Here is a 22,039-nt window from a genome sequence, read left to right on the forward strand (position 1 = left end):
TTGATTACAGCTTGTGAGTCATCCAGTCCTGCATTTCACATGATTTAGTCTCCATGCACTCCATGATTTAACTTATAAGTTAAATAAGCAGAGTGACAATATACAGCCTTGATGTACTCCTTTCCCAGTTTTGAACTAGTCCATATCTGCTTCTAACTCTTGCTTCTTTTCCTGCATACAGGTTTCTCAGGAGGCAGTAAGGTGATCTGATATTCCCATCTCTTTAAGAATTTTCCAGTTTGTTGTGATCCACACAGTCAAAGACTCTAGTGTAGTCAATGAAACAGAAGTATATGTTTTTTGGCATTCCCCTTGCTTTTTCTACAATCCAGCAGATGTTGGTAATGTGATCTATGATTCCTTTGCCTTTTCTGAAGCCAGCTTATACATCTGGAAGTTCTCATTTCACATAGTGCTGAAACCTATCTTAAGGATTTTGAGCATAGTCTTCCTAGCATGTGAAATGAGTGCAATTGTATAGTAATTTGAACTTTTTTTTTTTTTTTTGGCATTGTCTGTCTTCAGAACTGGAATGAAAACTGACATTTTCCAGTCCCATGGGCACTGCTGAGTTTTCCAAATTTGTTGGCATACCGAGTGCAGCATTTTAACAGCATAATCTTGTAGGATGTTAAATAGCTCAGCTGAAATTCTGTCACCTCCACTAGCTTTGTTGTAGTAATGTTTCCTAATGCCCTCTTGACTGCACACTCCTGGGTGTCTGGCTTTAGTTGAGTGATCACACCATCATAGTTATCTGGGTCATTAAGAACTTTTTTGTACAGATCTTTTGTGTATTCTTACCACCTCTTCTTATGACGTACTCTGCAAATAAGTTAAATAAGCAGGGTGACAATATACAGCCTTGACGTGCTCCTTTTCCTATTTGGAAACAGTCCGTTGTTCCATGTCCAGTTCTAACTGTTGCTTCCTGACCTGCATACAGACTTCTCAAGAGGCAGGTCAGGTGGTCTGGTATTCCCCATATCTTTCAGAATTTTCCAAAGTTTATTGTGATCCACACAGTCAAAGGCTTTGGCATAGTCAATAAAGCAGAAATAGATGTTTTTCTGGAACTCTCTTGCTTTTTCCATGATCCAGCGGATGTTGGCAATTTGATCTCTGGTTCCTCTGCCTTTTCTAAAACCAGCTTGCACATCAGGAAGTTCACGGTTCACGTATTGCTGAAGCCTGGCTTGGAGAATTTTGAACATTACTTTACTAGCGTGTGAGATGAGTACAATTGTGCGGTAGTTTGAGCATTCTTTGGCATTGCCTTTCTTTGGTATTGGAATGAAAACTGATCTTTTCCAGTCCTGTGGCCACTGCTGAGTTTTCCAAATTGGCTGGCATATTGAGTGCAGCACTTTCACAGCATCATCTTTCAGGATTTGAAATAGCTCAATTGGAATTCCATCACCTCCACTAGCTTTGTTCGTAGTGATGCTTTCTAAGGCCCACTTGACTTCACATTCCAGGATGTCTGGCTCTAGGTCAGTGATCACATCATCGTGATTATCTGGGTCATGAAGATCTTTTTTGTACAGTTCTTCTGTGTATTCTTGGCACCTCTTCTTAACATCTTCTACTTCTGTTAGGTCCATACCATTTCTGTCCTTTATCGATTGCCGGGAGAAATATCAATAACCTCAGATATGCAGATGACACCACCGTTATGGCAGAAAGTGAAGAGGAACTAAAAAGCCTCTTGATGAAAGTGAAAGTGGAGAGTGAAAAAGTTGGCTTAAAGCTCAACATTCAGAAAACAAAGATCATGGTATCCAGTCCCATCATTTCATGGGAAATAGATGGGGAAACAGTGGAAACAGTGTCAGACTTTATTTTTCTGGGCTCCAAAATCACTGCGGATGGTGACTGCAGCCATGAAATTAAAAGACGCTTACTCCTTGGAAGGAAAGTTATGACCAACCTAGACAGCATATTAAAAAGCAGAGACATTACTTTGCCAACAAAGATCTGTCTAGTCAAGGCTATGGTTTTTCCTGTGGTCATGTATGGATGTGAGAGTTGGACTGTGAAGAAGGCTGAGCACCAAAGAATTGATGCTTTTGAAGTGTGGTGTTGGAGAAGACTCTTGAGAGTCCCTTGGACTGCAAGGAGATCCAACCATCCATTCTGAAGGAAATCAGCCCTGGGATTTCTTTGGAAGGAATGATGCTAAAGCTGAAACTCCAGTACTTTGGCCACCTCATACGAAGAGTTGACTCATTGGAAGACTCTGATGCTGGGAGGGATTGGGGGCAGGAGGAGAAGGGGACGACAGAGGATGAAATGGCTGGATGGCATCACTGACTCGATGGACATGAGTCTGAGTGAACTCCGGGAGTTGGTGATGGATAGGGAGGCCTGGTGTGCTGCAATTAATGGGGTCGCAAAGAGTTGGACACGACTGAGTGACTGAACTGAATTGAACTGAACTGATCACCTCTTCTTAATCTCTTCTGTTTCTGTTAGATCCTTGCTGTTTCTGACCTTTACTGTGCCCATCTTTTTATATGCATAGAAAATGGAATATTACTCAGCCATAAAAAAGAATGCAACAGTGCCATTTGCAGCAACATGGATGGACCTAGAGATTATCACACTAAGCAGTTAACCAGAAAAAGAAAGACAAATACCGTATATTATATGTGGAATCTAAAACATGACAGAAACAACTTAGCTACGCAATAAAAATAGACTCTCAGACATAGCGAATAGACTTATGATTGTGAAGGTGAAGAGGGCTTGGGAAGGTAAAGATTGTAACTTTGGGATTAGCAGATGCAAACGAGTGTGTACTGTACTATGCTAAGCTGCTTCAGTCATGTCCAACAACATGTGAAGCTATGGACTATAGCCCATCAGGCTCCTCTGTCCGTGGGATTCTCCAGGCAAAAATACTGCAGTGGGTTGCAGTGCCCTCTTCCAGAGGATCTTCCCAATCTAGGGATTGAACTCGTGTCTCATTTCTCCTGCATTGGCAGGTGGGTTCTTTACCACTAGCGCTACCTGGGAATATATAATATGTAAAAAACAGCAAGGTCCTACTGTACAGCACAGGGAACTATATTCAATATCCTGTGATAAACGGTTTGTAAATTAATATAAAAAAGAATATATATGTATAACTGATTAATTTTGCTATACAGCAGAAATGAATAAAACATTTTAAATCTACTATACTTCCATAATTTTTAAAAGGTGAATACAGATTTTTAGTGTACAGAACAAGAAAAGGAAAGAACATTCAGGCAGAAAAGAAAATTTTCAAGTATAATGAAGCCAAGAGGAGCATGGCACACAGACAAATTCCAAAGGGATCAAATTGTCCTGTTCATAGAGTTGTAAATGAAGGTTTTGGAGGAGATGAGATCAAACAGGTAGGGTAGACTGATGTCATTTTACCTCCATTTAACTAGGAGAAACTAAGGAATCATAATAATATTTTTCACCTTTAGGGTGGTACTACTTATATGCTAAAGTGTGCCTAATTTTAGAAAGGGAAGATGGCTAATAGGAAATATTTGCATGTGTACAAGCAAAAATTAAATGGCAACCATGTGGCCAAAAAGAATATATATGTATATATGCACTTTGTTACATTTAGTGGATAAATAGATGAAGGAAAAATATGGCTTTCCTGTCATCAATGGAGATTAGATAAATGAATAGGCAATTAAATTTGAGGCAGTGACAGGGTTCAGGACACATTACTCCAAAATACAGTAAGTACCCCTGGCATATTGAGTATCTTGCTGCTGCTGCTGCTGCTGCTAAGTCACTTCAGTTGTGTCCAACTCTGTGCGACCCCATAGACGGCAGCCCACCGGGCTCCCCTGTCCCTGGGATTCTCCAGGCAAGAACATTGGAGTGGGTTGCCACTGAGTGTCTTAAGCTGAAGTAATTTGAGAAAGGAAAGAGGACTTTCTGACCTTCTTCCACAAAAGAGGTGATAAGAGGGCTCCAGTGAGAGGATTCCTCCTTTTATCTTTTCTCTGAAGACAGAGAGACACCAAGTGGAATGAATAGGCCTTGCTAAGTTTCCTTTGGTTTACTTAGCTCATATCCTTTTGTCTTATGATATTTTTCCTTGACATTCCATTCTTCTTCAAACCTCCTGTAAAAACACTCAGGTTTAACCATTTATATTCATTTCCTTATGAAGGCTCCTGTATCATGTAAAACATAAATAAATTTGTATAATTTTCTCTTGTTAATCAGTCTTGTGTTACAGAGCCCCTGTGGAGAACCTAGAAGAGTAGAAAAAAATCCTTTCTTCCTCTCCTGCAGTAGAAATGCTGTAATTCAGATTGTGCACAGTATTGGAGGATTTCAGAGAGTATAAGGCCATGCAGTCTAGATTTAAGTGGTATGGGCAGGCTTCCTGGAGGAAGCAAATTGTGACTAGAGACCTGAAGTATAGTTAGTAGAAACTTAAAGAAGGTGAGCAGGGAAGACAAAAAGTGGGATTCCTGTTCAAGACAGTAACAGGCTATGAACAAATGACAAAATAGTTGAGGTACTATAGGTAGAGAATATTTCATCTACTTAACAAGTTGAAAACATACGCTGGGGCTAAATTTTGAGGGTTCAGTTCAGTTCAGTCACTCAGTCATGTCCAGTAAATGTCATTTCAGTTACTTGAATTTTTAATTTTATTTTTAATTGGAGAATAATTGCTTTACAATATCGTGTTGGTTTCTTCCATACAACAACGTGAATTGACTTTATGTTGTTCTTTTCTTATGCATTCATTAGCTACATCTGAGATCTCCCTGTTGTGACTGTAAATTGAAATATTTTAGTTTTTTGGTGTCTCAAAAGTTGTTAAAGCAAACCCTTGGTTTTAGAGAAAGAGTCTGTGCATGTAAAAAGATAGAGGGTTTGACAGAGTGAGAAAAAAAAAAAAATCCTACAGGCTAAGAGATAAGTCACAAGGAATTATGGTTTATAGTTTGAACCATTTTCTCCATTCACTTAGACTTTCCTGTGCAGGGTCCCAAATCACTTTGTGACTGTTCCACATACAAGTTACTTCTGGGCTTTCATCATTTCAGAAATGGAAACTTAACTTGATTTATACAATTCAGGGTGGTTGCCGCACCATCTGGCAGCCAGAAAATGAGAGGCCAAAGTCAGCCTCATTGAAAAGCTCACAGATGGTTATCAGTAGCTGCTGGGGATAATTCCGAGTCTGCATGGAAAGAATAAAGTCTCAGAAGGATGGAAGAAGAAAAAGTCAGAACAAGGAAAAGATGGGTACAAGAACCAAAAATAACTGTGTTCATTTGAGCAATTTTTTTTTTAATCTTTATTTCAAACTGGAAATGTAAGCTATGATCTGTTTCTGAGGAAAAAATACGTTTAAGAATTAACCCGAGTAAAAATTCAGGGAAGCCTGGCTCCATGTCTACTTATCAAGGCCACTTTCTATCATTAAGGTTAGTGTGAATCCTATTAGGCTGACTGATTTCATTTACAAACATGGACATACATTAGTGTGCCTCCACAGGCACATATACATAGTTCATATTTTTTATAAAACCTGTGCAGTTGTGTTTGTCCTATGTTAAATTCGTTCTTTCATAAGTGTATATGTGTATCTATGCATGTTATTCTCCTCAAGAATTGCAAGATGGTTCATATGATGAATATAATTTCATAGTCTAAATCTTCTGTAGATATTTTTTTAAAAGGTTATGTATCTGTATGGCTGAGTCCCTTCAATGTTCACCTAAAACTATCATGACATTTTTAACTGGCTGTAGCCCGATACAAAATCTTTTTTGTGTCAAAAAAAGTTTCCAACATGACTGACAAAAAAAAAAAATCACCATTAATTTTCAACATGTTGGAGGTTCTCTAAATGAATTATATTCTCATGACTGTTTTTCTTCATTTGCTAATTTTTCATTTGAAGGGGTCTAGTTACTAAATTTGAATTTTTCTACTCGTCTAACAACTAAAGTTTTGTTAACATTTTATATTCCCAGACTTTTCTTTATCCACTTTTTCTCTAGAGCTCTTCGGAGGCTTTGTGATAGAGTCAAAACTATCAGAGAACTCAGGTCTGAAATTAAAATACTTTCTTTGTATTTAAATTGTACCATTTTATTTAACTTTGCTATTTTATGCTCTTAGAAATAAGTCTTAAGTATTTTCCCCCCAAGCCAACAAATTAGGTGTAGTATGCTGAAATTTAGTTGAGATTTTAATTAAAATCTGTTCATTTTAAGTCAATTTAAAAATAAAGAGGACATTAAAAAAATGCATTAAAAAAAAAAAAGAGGACAAAACCTTGAAGTCTGTGATTTTCTTTCAGCATATGGGTACACATTGAATTTTAACTTAGAATTCTTTTTCGAGAGAGTCAATTTTATGGTACTTCAATTTTTTTGAAAATATTTCTGAACAATATACAAGATGTTGGATAGTGAGAAACCAGAGACTATGCGGTTTCCTTGTCCTGAAGCCAAAAGGGCAGAAACTGTGGTCCCAGGTTCCACCAGCACGCCCAACCTGGTATTGCCCACCATGAGGGCAAGCTCCACTTGTCTACAAGCTGGGTCACTGGGTGCCTGAGAAGGTCCAGGGATCAGCCAGGAGGACTGCAGCCCGCAGGTTACCATCCCAGGAATGAACTGAAGCTGGGCATCAGAGCGAGATCCCACTTCCTTCTGACTCAGGGCCTCTTTTTTCCAAGCTTCTGTGGGATTCTTCCGTTTGGAGAATTTCCATCAGTAGTTTACTCCACATGCGACCAGGACCACCAACAGTGCACCCCTAACCCCTCTACTGATTTCCTTCTGGGAAGAGAGAGGGAGGTGGAATTCTTGTGTTGTGATTCTAGAATTTTAGCGTATGATCAGCCTTCACTTTAAAAAGTGAAATGCTATTTCTATTTCCGTATGCTTTTTATAATTATTGTCTGTAAAAAGTCACTTATAAAGATTTACAATATGTTTTTATTTCTGCTATCTAATTTCATTGGTCTGAATTTTCAATGGGAATTCTATTTTAATGAAGTTAAATTTTAGATTTTGTCTTGCATTTTTTGGTTTTTGCCTTTTAAAAAATTCCTTAAACTAAACATCATTTGCTTGGATGGTACAAATTTCACCAAAATTTCAAGATTATCTGAAAAATAATTGTGAATTTTGTTAATTAAAAATGTTCTTACCTTGACAAGTTTTTGTGTGTTTTGTAAACTTCTGAAATAAATAAGTCAGAATTCTTTTCAAAGTAACTACTAAGCTTTGTATATCTTCCCCCTACTGTACACATCACCACTCCCTTTCCATCCTCTCATCAGCTTGCAGTGCAGTTCAGTGTGCTACCTCAATATTGTCCAAGGGTTTCCCCAAGGCTGTCTCCTCCTTCCAGCTTTATTATTTTACCAAAATAATGGCAGAAACCTTTATCTGTTGCATTCTGCAACATAAATAAGTCAATGCTCCAAACTACTTCAAAAATAATGAATTCCTCATTTCCTTGTTAATTATTTGAAGATTGACTTTAAATTTTTTTTTAAGTAATAGAAAGTATTAGGACTACTGGAAGTGCTAAGGAGAAGGCAGGAAATAACTTCAATATAAAACTGTTAGTGTCACATTTAGGAATGATCTTGAAATATTTTGTATTTTTTAAAATTAATCAGATGTTGTAAACATAAAAAAAAAGAAAAACTATTTCTTCATCATGTAGACTTTATTTTTTAAGGAGTGGTAATGTTCTTTGGAAGGAATGATGCTAAAGCTGAAACTCCAGTACTTTGGCCACCTCATGTGAAGAGTTGACTCATTGGAAAAGACTGATGCTGGGAGGGATTGGGGGCAGGAGGAAAAGGGGACAACAGAGGATGAGATGGCTGGATGGCATCACCGACTCGATGGATGTGAGTTTGAGTGAACTCCGGGAGTTGGTGATGGACAGGGAGGCCTGGCGTGCTGCAATTCATGGGGTCGCAAAGAGTCGGACACTACTGAGGGACTGAACTGAACTGAACTGAACTGAATGTTAAAAATTTAAAGAGTAACCAATTAAAAAATTAGGAAGTGATTTTTAGTTCTGTGAGTTGCAAGTTGCACCTTGCAACATCTGAATTTTGGTCTCTTTCTATTCAGTCTATACTTAAGAGATGCATTCATTTAATGTCTTTATTCTTCACTGCATACGTGTTTTTGTATTATATAGATCAACATAGATCATACAATTCCAAGTGTTAAATTTAGTCAGTGAGCAGCATATATTTGTTCAGAATGTCAAGTTCATAACAAAATAGAAGAAAATTTCCTCAACAATATATATTACTTTTTTTTTTTTTTTTTTGGTCAATGATTAATTTCTTAGGAATCAAAACCTCTTAAAAAGGAACATATGTTTCACAGTGGGGTTAAAACTTCTATTTTTGGACTTTTCTTTCGGAAGGGATAAACTTAAGTAATGAGTAATTTCGAATTTTCTTTTTTTCTTGCCTGTGTAGCCAGTTTAGAAAAATAAAACTATTAGAACAAAGTTTCACTCGGAGACGCGCGCTTACGTAGCCCTTCGCGTCCCAGCCTTTAATAACGAGCCCACCGGACCCCACAGCCCGGAGGACGTACGTCATCATCCTGTGCCGCTGGCCCGTCCGCGGGGCACTCTGGGAAGGTGAGGTACCTGACTGGGAGGGACAGCCCATGGGCGGTTCCTGTCTGCCCCTCTGGGCGGTGCGCCTATCCTGCTGTAGTCTGCGTCGCTGCAGTGCTCTGTATATCCATCTCCGATTCCTAGGGAAACGAACACGTTTCATAATTGGGCTTTTTTGTTCTGTCGTTATTATGTTCAGAATTTATTTTAAAAAAAATATGAATTCGCATCTGCACGCTTAGAAATGTACCGTAAATAATATCGACTTTAAAAGAGCTCATTTCCTCTTTTTATCCCTTACTTTTCCCCTTTAGTTCTGCATTACAAATGTGGCGAAACGGAAGCTTTGTATTTTATACAGAACGATATGGAAATATTTTGCATTGTTTCTATGGCTACAGAGACGATCTGTGAGCATATTTAGGTGCCTTCCTTTTAAAATATTATTTTGTATTATTTTAATATATTTGCCAAAATGTTTTCTGTATTTCGGTAAGTTTGATGAGTAGGTTCATTCTTTTTTTTATGAGACTCCCTTGTATTAAAAAAAAAAAAAAAAAGTGTTGAGAGTTTTCTTCTGAATATGTCGCTATCTCTTTCATAAGGAAGTGTTCCTGTTCACATATGGCAGAGACAAGGACTTCTTAAAGCAAACTGCCACAATGCCATTTGCTTTATCTTAAAAGATCATGTAGGTTTTTGCACATCAGTATATGTTAATAGTTTGTTTCACATTCCTGTGGGGATTGGGGAGGAGGGGGGAGTAGGAGACAAAAAGTGAGAGAATGGAGAAAATTCAACTTCATAAAGTTTCCTCTCCCCCGTCTGTATCTCCCCTTTCCAATGAATACAAAGCACATTTTTGCATACTTTCAGATTTATACACTTGTATTTTGAAAAAACCTGATATATTGATTTTTCTCTATGTAACGCTCAACTTCAGCAAAATGAAGCTGAATTTCCCCGGGAGGTTTTGCTACCCCTTTTTCCAGTCACAGTGGTACTTTCGCCTATGTAAGTAGAAATCTTACATATCCCTAGCCTTTCACTCTTTACCCTCCACTTGCCTGCATATTCTGTGTAGTCCACCACCTCCTCTATCTGTTATGGATGCTTAGAAAACGTCTGTTAATCTTAGAAACATTTTTTGTCCTGGGTGTTCATTGAAAGGACTGATGCTGAAGCTGAAACTCCAATACTCTGGCCACCTCATGCGAATAGTTGATTCATTGGAAAAGTCCCTGATGCTGGGAGGGATTGGGGGCAGGAGGAGATAGGGACGACAGAGGATGAGATGGCTGGATGACATCATCGACTCAATGGACATGAGTTTGAGTAAACTCCGGAAGTTGGTGATGGACAAGGAGGCCTGGCGTGCTGTGATTCATGGGGTTGCAAAGAGTTGGACACAACTGAGTGACTGAACTGAAAGCCATTATCATTTCAATTAAAATGTAATTACACAGTTTAGCCTTTTACTCATTTTTGGATATTTGCCCTTTCTTTTTAAACCAGTGGTTAGGCTTGACTCTGTATCTCTCTGGCAAGGCAACGGTTTACCCACTTGAGTGTGCATCAGCAGCACCTGAGAGCTTGTTAAAACAGAGTGCAAACACCCACCCAGATTTTTCTAATTTACTCTGGGGTGGGGACCTGGGGATTTGTATTTCTAATAATTGCCAGGGTTTATCTGAGGACCACACAATAAGAGAAGTACAGTCCAACCAATGAGACTGTGTTTCACTAACTTGGGGTATAGAAAATTACTACAGTGCATCAAATCTGAGGGTGTGGAGCTGAAGCCCAGTTTAATATTGGACTCAGCATGTGAGCCAATTTCTTTTTGCTTGTCCTTATATTTTGGATTGGTGAAAGTGAAAAAGTAGGCTTAAAACTCAACATTCAGAAAACTAAGATCATGGCATCCAGTCGCATCACTTCATGGCAAATAGATGGGGAAACAATGAAAACAGTGAGAGACTTTATTTTGGGGGGCTGCAAAATCACTGTAGATGGTGACTGCAGCCATGAAATTAAAAGATGCTTGCTCCTTGGAAGAAAAGCTATGACAAATCTAGACAGCATATTAAAAAGTAGAGACATTACTTTGCAGACAAAGGTCTGTCTAGTCAAAGCTATGGTTTTTCCAATAGTCATGTATGGTTGTGAGAGTTGGACTGTAAAGAAAGCTGAGCACTAAAGAATTGATGCTTTTGAACTGTGGTGTTGGAGAAGACTCTTGAGAGTCCCTTGGACTGCAAGGAGATCAAACCAGTCCATCCTAAAGGAAATCAGTCCTGAATATTAATTTCAAGGACTGATGCTGAAGCTGAATTTCCAATACTTTGACCACCTGATAACAAAGAACTGACTTACTGGAAAAGACCCTGATGCTAGGAAAGATTGAAGGCAGGAGGAGAAGGGGAAGACAGAGATGGTTGGATGGCATCACTGAGTTGATGGACATGAGCTTGAGCAAACTCCAAGAGTTGGTGATGGTCAGGGAAGCCTGGCATGCTGCAGTCCATGGGGTCACAAAGAGTTGGACACTACTGAGTGACTGAACTGATATTTTGAATTAACTGTTCATACTTTACTTTCCTACCAATATTACTCTTCATTACAGCACATAGGTGTGAAAATATACCCTATTTATTTTTATATAGGGGATCTGCCTTTACAAACATCAGTGTCTGCTCCTAAGAGATCTAAACACCTCAACTTTTGTGGTTGAGTACTATAATAGCCTGTAAATATATCCTAAGATCCTAAGCAGGTTTGCTTTCAGCACTAATGGAAAGCACCAGTGTTTGTATTTTTTTTTCCACTATCCACAATTGTATGTTTGCTGATTATTTATGATCTGAAATATATTTCTTCCTCTTAGAAAGCATATATTATGTAAAGATGCATTTTTATACAGAAGAATAAATTATGGCATTTTTATTGGAAAAAAAATGAGTATGCTTTACACAGTCAAACTTCCTCAAGGCAAGTGGAGGAATTTTAGTCATAAACTCAACTCCAGAGGGCAAGGAGTTGTTCAAGATCCCACAGCATTTTAGTTAAAATTAGGAGTCTGTCTATATCTGTCTCCCTGGCAAGTAAGCACCTATGAAGTATGCTGGACCTTTGTTACTCAAAGTGAGGTTTGTGAATCAACAGCATTGGCATCACCTGGGATCTTGTTAGGCCGGCAGACCTCAGCTCCCACCCCAGGCCTACCACTGAATCACAATCCAAAGGGTAGCAAGCTGTCCTGTGCTCAACAGTCTTAAACTACCCCCCAGATCTCAAGTCTCAAAAGCAGAGTTCAGCCAAGAAAGCATATGGATGGCTAATGTTTTGTAGTTATGTTCTAAGTCAGCAGCTGTTTAAGATTTGTTTTGGAGAGTTACCTAGATGTGGGACCCTTCCAAGTAGAAAGGGCATGGTATAGAGATATACTATCTTTCCTTTCTACCTCAGGACAGCTTCTGACAAAGCAGAGACAGCCCATGATTTGCCTTTTGGGAACACTCACAAGTTCTAGAAGTGGCATATATCCAAAGATGATTACAGCAACTCAGCTGCACAAGGCTCTTCTGATAGGATCACCTTCATAGACAATTAGATCTGACCCAAAACCAATGGAACCAGAACTAGCACTGCAGGTTTGACTTTGTGAAGGATTCTGAAACAGCCAAGTTGAAGAAAAATTGACATTAAGCAGGTGAAATGAGTTTTCCCTGAGGCTTACTTAGGAATCATAAGAAAACAGGTGCATGCTTTTATGTGCTTGAAAAACAGGAGTCTAGAGGAGTTGTAGACCCACACAGAGATTTTGCTTCAGAGTAAACTGGGAAACATTTTCTGTTTGCACTCAAGAAGAGTCTTCTTATATTAGTCTAAGGGCAACCCAACTGATTATTCAGGTAAAAGAAACTATGATGAAGAATTCTAAAGCGTGGGGTTTAATTGTAATACAGACAGGCAGGATCAGTTTCTCCAAATAATCCTGTAATTAAGGGGCTCCAGACAGAGAGATGAGCTAAACTTCAAGGAAAGTGAGTTGCCAGGACTTGGTAAACAACATGTTTCTTCAGCCCTGGGCCTGTGATTATGTCAGAACTGAGACTCAGAACCTGCTTCCATTTTCCAGTCCAGCGACCAAGGCTTATAAGAAGGTGGGTACAGTCATTCAGACCAACTCACAGTGGTCCTTTTTGACCTATTAAAACCATTGCAGTTTTGAGCAGAAACTAGGATTTCTTTGGTTTGAGTACAACAGAGGATGTGAATACAACCAGAATCAGCCAGCATCTATTGAGTACTTGTTCTGTATTCATCACTGTTCTTGCTTTCCATGGAATGTTCCATCTTACAGATAATGAAATGTCATACAGGGAATTGCCTGGTGGTCCATTGGTTGGGACTTTGTGCCCAAGTTGCAGGGGGACCAGGTTTGATCCCTGGTTAACAAATTAAGACCCCCCAAGCCATGTAGCATGGCCAAAAATAAAAAGTCATATAAAGAGCCTAAGTGCCTTTTACAGGCTTATATTTAAATGAAGAAGTAACTTGGCTCTCTTAAACATGCTGGATATCCCTTCCAAATCATGACCTCTGCTTCTAACCGAGATGAATCCTACATGCTGTTCTTTACAATTTTATCCCTTGTGATTACATATTTAAGCCATAGGAAAGCAATTGACATAGTTTTGCCTGCTTTTAACTGTATATATTTTGGGTTTTTTTTTTTTTTTTACTTAATATTATGTTTTCAGTATCCACCCATTTATATGTAACAATAGTTGCTCATTTTCATCTCAAGATAATATTCTATCATTATCCCTCTGTATCTATCACACTATATCTGTATCTAATATCACTCTGTATGTATGTATCTACTTATGAATAGTTGTGTATATAGTAATGTTAAATATGGTATTATATATATATATATATAAATACATATATCTATATGCCACAATAGATGTGCCTCTTCTATATTATGATGGTTGTTTAAATTGTGTAGTCTTCAGTTTTCACCAACACTGCTGCCGTGAGCATCTAAGTATGGGTATCCTTAGACCTTAGCACTTAAATGTTAAGAGTAGACCAGACTTGCTCACTTAGCTGAACAAGTGAAAACTGACAAATGATGATCGTTAGTCGGTATCTACATGTTCAGCAAGACATTTTAGTGGAGATTGAAGCCCCTGGTTTAGCAGTGGTGGTTTTCTGGCTACTTCAATACAAATCCTATTTATCTCTTTAATAGACTGTGAACACAGTAAGGACAAAATCCATAAGATTATTTTCTTTGGTGATGTAAATATAATTGTGTATGAAAGTTTATACTTAAGTTATTCAGGATGGAAGCAGAAAAGGCCAAAATTTCAACCTCTATTTTTCTTTTCTTTTCACCTATTCCTCTAGGCATATGGTACACATGTTAGTTATTTGTTTATAAAGCACTCTTGGGAGAAAGAAGGTTTACAGTGTGCTATGTAAGTCACAGAAAATGCATCTGTATGCCTACAGGTTTTGTAATTCTTTAATTCTCAAAATTAGATTGTTAACTCCTCTTGTGTACCCTCCACACTTCACCACTTCCACACCCCCTTTCCTCTGCTATCATTACTCTGTGAAGTTTTCCATACTGTACTCTTGGAGTCTTCCTTTCTGTATTAATTTTTTCCAAATAATTTAGAAGGATGTTTGAGAGAGGAGGCAGGACTAGAAACTGTAATCCAGGTGAAAGTGATGGTCCTCAGAACATGATAAAGCAAATGTGGCAAAATATTTAAAATTAGTTAATCTGGGTAAAGCAGAAGTAGATGTTTTTCTGGAACTCCTTTGTTTTTTCCATGATCCAGTGAATATTGGCAATTTGATCTCTGGTTCCTCTGCCTTTTCTAAATCCAGCTTGAACATCTGGAAGCTCACAGTTCACATATTGTTGAAGCCTGCCTTGGAGAATTTTGAGCATTACTTTGCTAGCCTGTGAGATCAGTGCAATTGTACTGTAGTTTGAGCATTCTTTGAAATTTCCTTTCTTTGGGATTGGAAGGAAAACTGATGTTTTCCAGTCCTGTGGCCACTGCTGAGTATTCCAAATGTGCTGGCATATTGAATGCAGCACTTTCAAAGCACCATCTTTTAGCATTTGAAATAGCTCAACTGGAATTCCATCACCTCCACTAGCTTTGTTTGTAGTGATACTTCCTAAGGCCCACTTGACTTCACATTCCAGGATGTCTGGCTCTAGGTGAGTGGTCACAACATCATGCTTATCTTGGTCGTGAAGATCTTTTTTGTATAGTTCTTCTGTGTATTCTTGCCACCTCTTGTAAATATATTCTGCTTCTGTTAGGTCCATACAATTTCTGTCTTTTATTGTGCCCATCTTTGCATGAAATGTTCCCTTGGTATCTCTAATTTTCTTGAAGAGATCTCTAGTCTTTCCCATTCCATTGTTCTCCTTTATTTCTTTGCATTGATCATTGAGGAAGGCTTTCTTATCTCTCCTTGCTATTCTTTGAAACTCTGCATTCAAATGGGCATATCTTTCCTTTTCTCCTTTGCCTTTCACTTCTCTTCTTTTCAGAGCTGTTTGTAAGGCCTCCTCAGAAAACCATTTTACCTTTTTGCATTTCTTTTTCTTGGGGATGGTCTTGATCACTGCCTCCTGTCCAATGTCATGAACCTCCATCCATAGTTCTTCAGGTACTCTATCAGATCTAATCCCTTTAATTCTATTTGTCACTTCCACTGTATAATCACAAGGGGTTTGATTTAGGTCATACCTAAATGGTCTAGTGGTTTTCCCTACTTTCAATTGAAGTCTGAATTTAGCAATAAGGAGTTCATGATCTGAGCTACAGTCGGCTCCGGGTCCTGTTTTTGCTGACTGTATAGAGCTTCTCCATCTGGCTGCAAAGAATATAATCAATCTGATTTTGGTGTTGACCATCTGGTGATGTCCATGTGTCAAGTCTTCTCTTGTGTTATTGGAAGAGGGTGTTTGCTATGACCAGTGCGTTCTCTTGGAAAAACTCTGTTAGCCTTTGCCCTGCTTCATTCTGTACTCCAAGGCCAAATTTTTCCATTACTCCTGGTATTTCTTGACTTCCCACTTTTGCATTCCAATCATATATAATGAAAACACATCTTTTGGGGGTGTTAGTTCTAAAAGGTCTTGTAGGTGTTCATAGAACTATTCAACTTCAGATTCTTCAGTATTACTGGTTGGGGCATAGCCTTGGATTACTGTCATATTGAATGGTTTGCCTTGGAAAATAACAGAGATCATACTGTCATTTTTGAGATTGCACCCTAGTACTGCATTTCAGATTCTTTTATTGACTATGAGGGCTACTCCATTTCTTCTACGGAATTCTTGCCCACAGTAGTAGATATAATGGTCATCTGAATTAAATTTGCCCGTTCCAGTCCATTTTAGTATAGTGATGCCTAAAAGGTCAATGTTTACTCTTGCCATCTCTTCTGTGACCCCATCCAGTTTACCTTGATTCATGGACCTAACATTCCAAATTCCTATGTCATATTGTTCTTTACAGCATCGGATTTTACTTTCATCACTAGTCACATCCACAACTGGGTGTTGTTTTCAGTTTGACTCTGCCTCTTCATCTTTCTAGAGTTATTTCTCTACTCTTCTCCAGTAGCATATTGGGTCCCTACTGACTTGGAGATTTTGTCTTTCAAAGTCGTATCTTTTTGCCTTTTCATACTGTTCATGGGGGTCTCAAGGCAGGAATATGGAGCTGGTTTGCCATTCCCTTCTCCAGTGGACCACTTTTTTTTCCAGAACTGTCATGACCCATCCATCTTGGGAGACCCAACATGGCATGGCTCATAATTCCATTGAGTTAGTGCAATCAGTTTGATTAGTTTTCTGTGATTATGGTTTTCATTTTGTCTAGCCTCTTATGGATAAGGATAAGAGACTTATGGAAACTTCCTGATGGGAATGACTAAGGGGAAACTGGGTCTTGTTCTGATGGGCAGAGCCATGCTCAATTCAGTTCAGTTACTCAATCGTGTCTGACTCTTTGTGACCCCATGGGACTACAGCACGCCAGGCCTCCCCATCCATCACCAGTGCCTGGAGTTTACTAAAACTCATTTCCATTGAGTCGGTGATGCCATCCAAGCATCTCATCCTCTGTCGTCCCCTTCTCCTCCCACCTTCAATCTTTCCCAACATCAGGTCTTTTCAAATGAGTCAGTTCTTCACATCAGGTGGCCAAAGTATTGGAGTTTCAGCTTCAGCATCAGTCCTTCCAAAGAATATTCAGGACTGATTTCCTTTAGGATAAACTGGTTGGATCTCCTTGCTGTCCAAGGGACTCTCAAGAGTCTTCTCCAATACCACAGTTCAAAAGCATCAATTCTTTGGCGCTCATGTTTCTTTATAGTCCAACTAACACATCCATACATGACTACTGAAAAAACCATAGCTTTGACTAGATGGACCTCTGTTGGCAAAGTAATGTCTCTGTTTTTAATAAGCTGTCTAGGTTAGTCATAGCTTTTCTTCCAAGAAGCAAGCCTCTTTTAATTTCATGGATGCAGTCACCATCTGCAATGATTTGCGAGCCCCCCAAAATAAAGTTCATCACTGTTTCCACTGTTGGGCCATGCTCAGTAAATTTTTAATCCAATATTTTGTTGATAGGCGGGACTGTATTCCCTCCCTGCTGTTTGGCCTGAGGCTGCACCTACAAATTCTGAATTCATCTCTTGTGGTCTCACTGCTCCTTTCTCCTGGTTCCTGGTGTGCACAAGGTTTTGTTTGTTCCCTCCAAGAGTACATTTCCCCAGTTCTGTGGAAGTTCTGTAATCAAATCCCACTGGCCTCTAAAGTCAAATTCCTTGGGTGTTCTCAGTCCCTTTGCCAGATCCACAGATTGGGAAATCTGTTATGGGTCCTAAAACTTTCTTAAAAGTGTGAGAATTTCTTTTATATAATTGTTCTGCAGTTTGTGGGCCATCTGCTCAGCAGCTCTATGGTGGGTTATACAGGGTGACCCAGTTCTGCTGCAGGAAAAGCCCCTGTCCCTGTGGCAGGCCACTGCTGATCCATGCCTCCACAGGAGACATTCAAACACTCAAAGGTGAGTCTGGCTCAGTCTCTGTCGGGCCTCTGGATCCTGGAGCACCCGATGTTTTGTTTTATCTCCCCCACCCCACCAGAGTCTCTGGCAGTTATGGGATTTGATTCTAAACATGATTTGGCCACTCCTATCATCTTTTGGGGCTTCTCCTTTGCCCTTGGATGTGGGGTATCATTTTTGGTGGGATCCAACATTCTCCTGTTGATAGTTGTTCAGCCATGAGTTGCAACTTTGGAGTTCTCACAGGAGAAGATGAGTGCATATCCTTCTACTCCACCATCTTGTGAATTTGGCTCACAGTCTATGTGGTTGCAAAGAGTCGGACACGACTGAGCACTTGTGTATTGTGTTGGCCTTTTCCACTATATGTAAATGGTTTTGTTTCTTCTGACCAATCTGAGAGAAGGTTGCAAACATTATACCATATATACTTCTTAAGAACAGGATGTACATTTAGGTTGTGATAATACAGTTGTTAATTCAGGAAATTTAATATTTATGCAATTCTTTAATCTACAGTCTATATTCCAATTACTTCAGTGGTCTCAGTAATTTCCTTTATAGTTTTTGTTTTTTTCTTGTTACAGATCTAATTCAGGACTATAGATCCAATCAAGCTGTCATGCTTGCCATGATTACCAGGATCTTCACAATTAGTTTTGCTTCCACTTTGTTGCTTAGTTTTGTTTTTTGTTTGCTTGTTTATTTGGCTGTGCTGCATGGTTTACAGGATCTTAGTTCTCTGACTGGGGATCAAACCCAGTCCCCTGCAGTAAAAGCACTGAGTCTTAACCACTGTGCCACCAGGAAAGTCCCTGTTTTTGTTCTTCCTTATTTATTTATTTGGCTGTGCCAGGTGTTAGTGGCCTGTTGGCTCTTCCTTGCTGCATGTGGGCTCTTAGTTGTGGTATGTGGGATCTAGCTCCCCGACCAGGGATCACATCTGGCCCCCTGCATTAAGAGCTGGAAGTTTTAACCAATGGACCACCAGGGAAGTCTCTGTTTTTCTTTTTAAATTAGAGAGTTTTATTTACAGAAAAGCCAGAGAAGATTAATACAAGTTTATGAACACATGAAATTAAAAGACACTTACTCCTTGGAAGGAAAATTATGACCAACCTAGACAACATATTGGAGAAGGAAATGGCAACCCACTCCAGTGTTCTTGCCTGGGGAATCCCAGGGACGGGGGAGCCTGGTGGGCTGCCATCTATGGGGTCGCACAGAGTTGGACGCTACTGAAGCGACTTAGTAGCAGCAGCAGCAGCAGACAACATATTAAAAAGCAGAGACATTACTTTGTCAATAAAGGTCTGTCTAGTCAAGGCTACGGTTTTTCCAGTAATCATGTATGGATGTGAGTTGGACTGTAAAGAAAGCTAAGCACCTAAGAATTGATGTTTTTGAACTGTGGTGTTGCAGAAGACTCTTGAGAGTCCCTTGGACTGCAAGGAGATCCAACCAGTCCATTCTAAAGGAAATCAGTCCTGGGTGTTCATTGGAAGGACTGATGTTAAAGCTGAAGCTCCAATACTTTGGCCACCTGATGCAAAGAGCTGACTCATTTGAAAAGACCCTGATGATGGGAAAGATTGAAGACAGGAGGAGAAGGGGATGACAGAGGATAAAATGGCTGGATGTCATCACTGACTCAATGGACATGGGTTTGGGTAGAATCTGGCAGTTGGTGATGGACAGGGAGGCCTGGCATGCTGCAGTCCATGGAGTCCCAAGGTCAGACAAGACTGAGCAAGTGAACTATGAACACAATTTTGTTGATAATTAACAGAATCAGAGTAGTTTAATATATAATGTCACTTGGTATATAATACACATTAAAATAGTTTTCATGCTAAATTTATCCATAGTTTTCATGCTAACTTTATCCTTTAGTGTTTTATATTCTATTTTTTTTAACAAACCTTAAGGCAGTATACATGAAAAAGATTTGACAAATACTTTAAAATTTTGCTATCTTTAACATTAGATATTACTTTAATTTTAGAACCATCTTCAAATAAAATGGTCTGTCCATTATAATTTCTATAGAAATGACCTAGGCATCAAATGGAATCAAAATATTTAAAAGAAACTGTCATAAAACTTAAATGGAAAATATTGCATTAGGAATATCATAAAGCAACAAAGAATTTTAAAAGAATATTGCATAAAGTAAGGTACATTCAAAGTTTTGCAATGATTAGGTCTATAATATTTTTACTTTCATTCTTGTTCATACAGTTTAAAACAACAAAGCACTGAATTGAAAGAATCATATTAAAATTAATATGGTTACAGCATATATCATTTTAAGATTAATAAAAGATAGACTAAGTGTGTTGATTTCATGTTCTTTATTCAAGTAGTCCTCAGTGTTTCTATTATTTCTTCATAACAAACAGGATTCTTTAAGTACTATGTGAATAAAGGCCATCTTTTTACTGATGGAAGAATTCTAATCTTAGTGGGGCTGAATCTTCTAGACGTCTTAGCTTGTTATAAGGTGGCCAAAGGTAATCACTAATTTTGACATATGGATCATGTGGGACATCTAATAATCTTTTTATATGAATTGCCAACATTTCATGTTAGTGCTATCAATTATGCCATTGATTTTTTAATGTTTTTTTTTTTTTCTCTGTTTTTTATTCAAGTACCTAGTGGCTCAGATGGTAAAGAGTCTGCGTGCAATGCAGTATCCCTGGGTCGGGAAGATCACCTGCAAAAGGGTACGGCTACCTATTCCAGTATTCATGCCTGGAGAATTCCACGGACAAAGCAGCCTGGTGGGTTAGTCCATGGTGTTGCAAAGAGTAAGACACGACTTCGTTTTACTTCATAGTTGCCATATAATACAGCAACAGTGTAATATATGTTACAGGTATACAATGTAGTGCTTCACAATTTTTAAAGATTATGCTTTATTTATGGTTTTAAACTTTGGCCATGTCCCCCGTGTTATGCAATATGTCCTTGTAGGTTATACACGATAGTTTGTGCTTCTTAATCCCATACCCCTACATTACCTCTCTCCCCTTCACTCTGCCCACTGGTAACCACTGTTTATTCTCTATATCTCTGGGTCTGCTGCTTTAAAAAATATTTATTTGACTGGACTTATTCTTAATTTTGACAAATGGGATTTTCATTGCAGCTTTCGGCCTCTTTAGTTGTGTGTGGGCTTCATTGCCCCATGACATGTGGGATATCAGTTTGCTGCTTTTTTTGTTGTTGCTATATTCACTAGTTCATCATATTTTTCGGTTGCACATATAAGTGATAACATACAGTATTTGTCTTTCGCAGTATTTATTTCACTTAGCATAATATCCTCTAAGTCTATCCATAGTGCTGCATATGGCAAACTTTATTCTTCTTGTGACTAATATTCCATTGTGTGTGTTTGTGTATGTATACACTCACACACATATATATTACCCATCTTTATTCATTCATTTATTGATGAACACTTATATTGCTTCCATATCTTGACTGTTATAAGTAATCCTGCCATGAACATTGGGGTGCATGTATCTTTTAGAATTAATGTTTTTGTTTTCTATGGATGTATACTTAGAAGTGGAATTGCTGGAGCATGTGTTAGCACTGTTTTTAGTTTTTGGTTTTTATTTTTAACAATCTCCAAATTGTTTTCCATACTGACTTCATCAATTTGCTTTCTCACTGGAATTATATGAGGGTTTTCGTTTTCAACATTCTGGCTAAGATTTGTTAGTTGTATTATTTTTGATGATAGCCATTTTGACACGTGTGAAGTGATACGTCATTTTATCTTTTGACTTGTGTTTCCCTAATGGTAAGCTATGTTGAGCATTTTTTTATGTACCTGTTGGCCATCTTCATGTATTCTTTGGAAAAACATTTGGGTTTTCCACCCAATTTTAATCAGAGAAACCAAGGAAATAATCCTTTTACCATTACATCAAAAAGAATAAAATGCTTAAGAATAACTTTATCTAAGGGGTCAAAAATCATGTACTTGGAAAACTGAATAAGACACTGAAGAAGGAAATTGAAGACAACACAAATATATGGAAAGATATATCTTCTTGGACTGGAAGAATTAATATTTTTAAAATGACCATATTACCCAAGGAAATCCCTATCAAAACACCATTTTAATGAAATCACATTCATATTAATGAAATCCCTATCAAAACACCATAAATATGTTTCACAAAACTGGAACAAATAATTTTATTTATTTATTTTTTTTGGACTTCTAAGCATGTTTCTTTTTCTTTTTTTCTTTTTTTAATTTA

The 22,039-nt window shown here is 38.4% G+C and overlaps 1 pseudogene; it reads right to left on the reverse strand.

The window, feature by feature from the left end:
* Nucleotides 1-5,089: 5,089 nt before the first annotated feature.
* The window catches only part of LOC133234713 (centromere protein K-like), a 39,289-nt pseudogene continuing 22,339 nt past the window's right edge, over nucleotides 5,090-22,039 (reverse strand).

The sequence above is a fragment of the Bos javanicus genome, chromosome 21 (genome assembly GCF_032452875.1).
Source record: "Bos javanicus breed banteng chromosome 21, ARS-OSU_banteng_1.0, whole genome shotgun sequence".
NCBI classification, from domain to species: domain Eukaryota; kingdom Metazoa; phylum Chordata; class Mammalia; order Artiodactyla; family Bovidae; genus Bos; species Bos javanicus.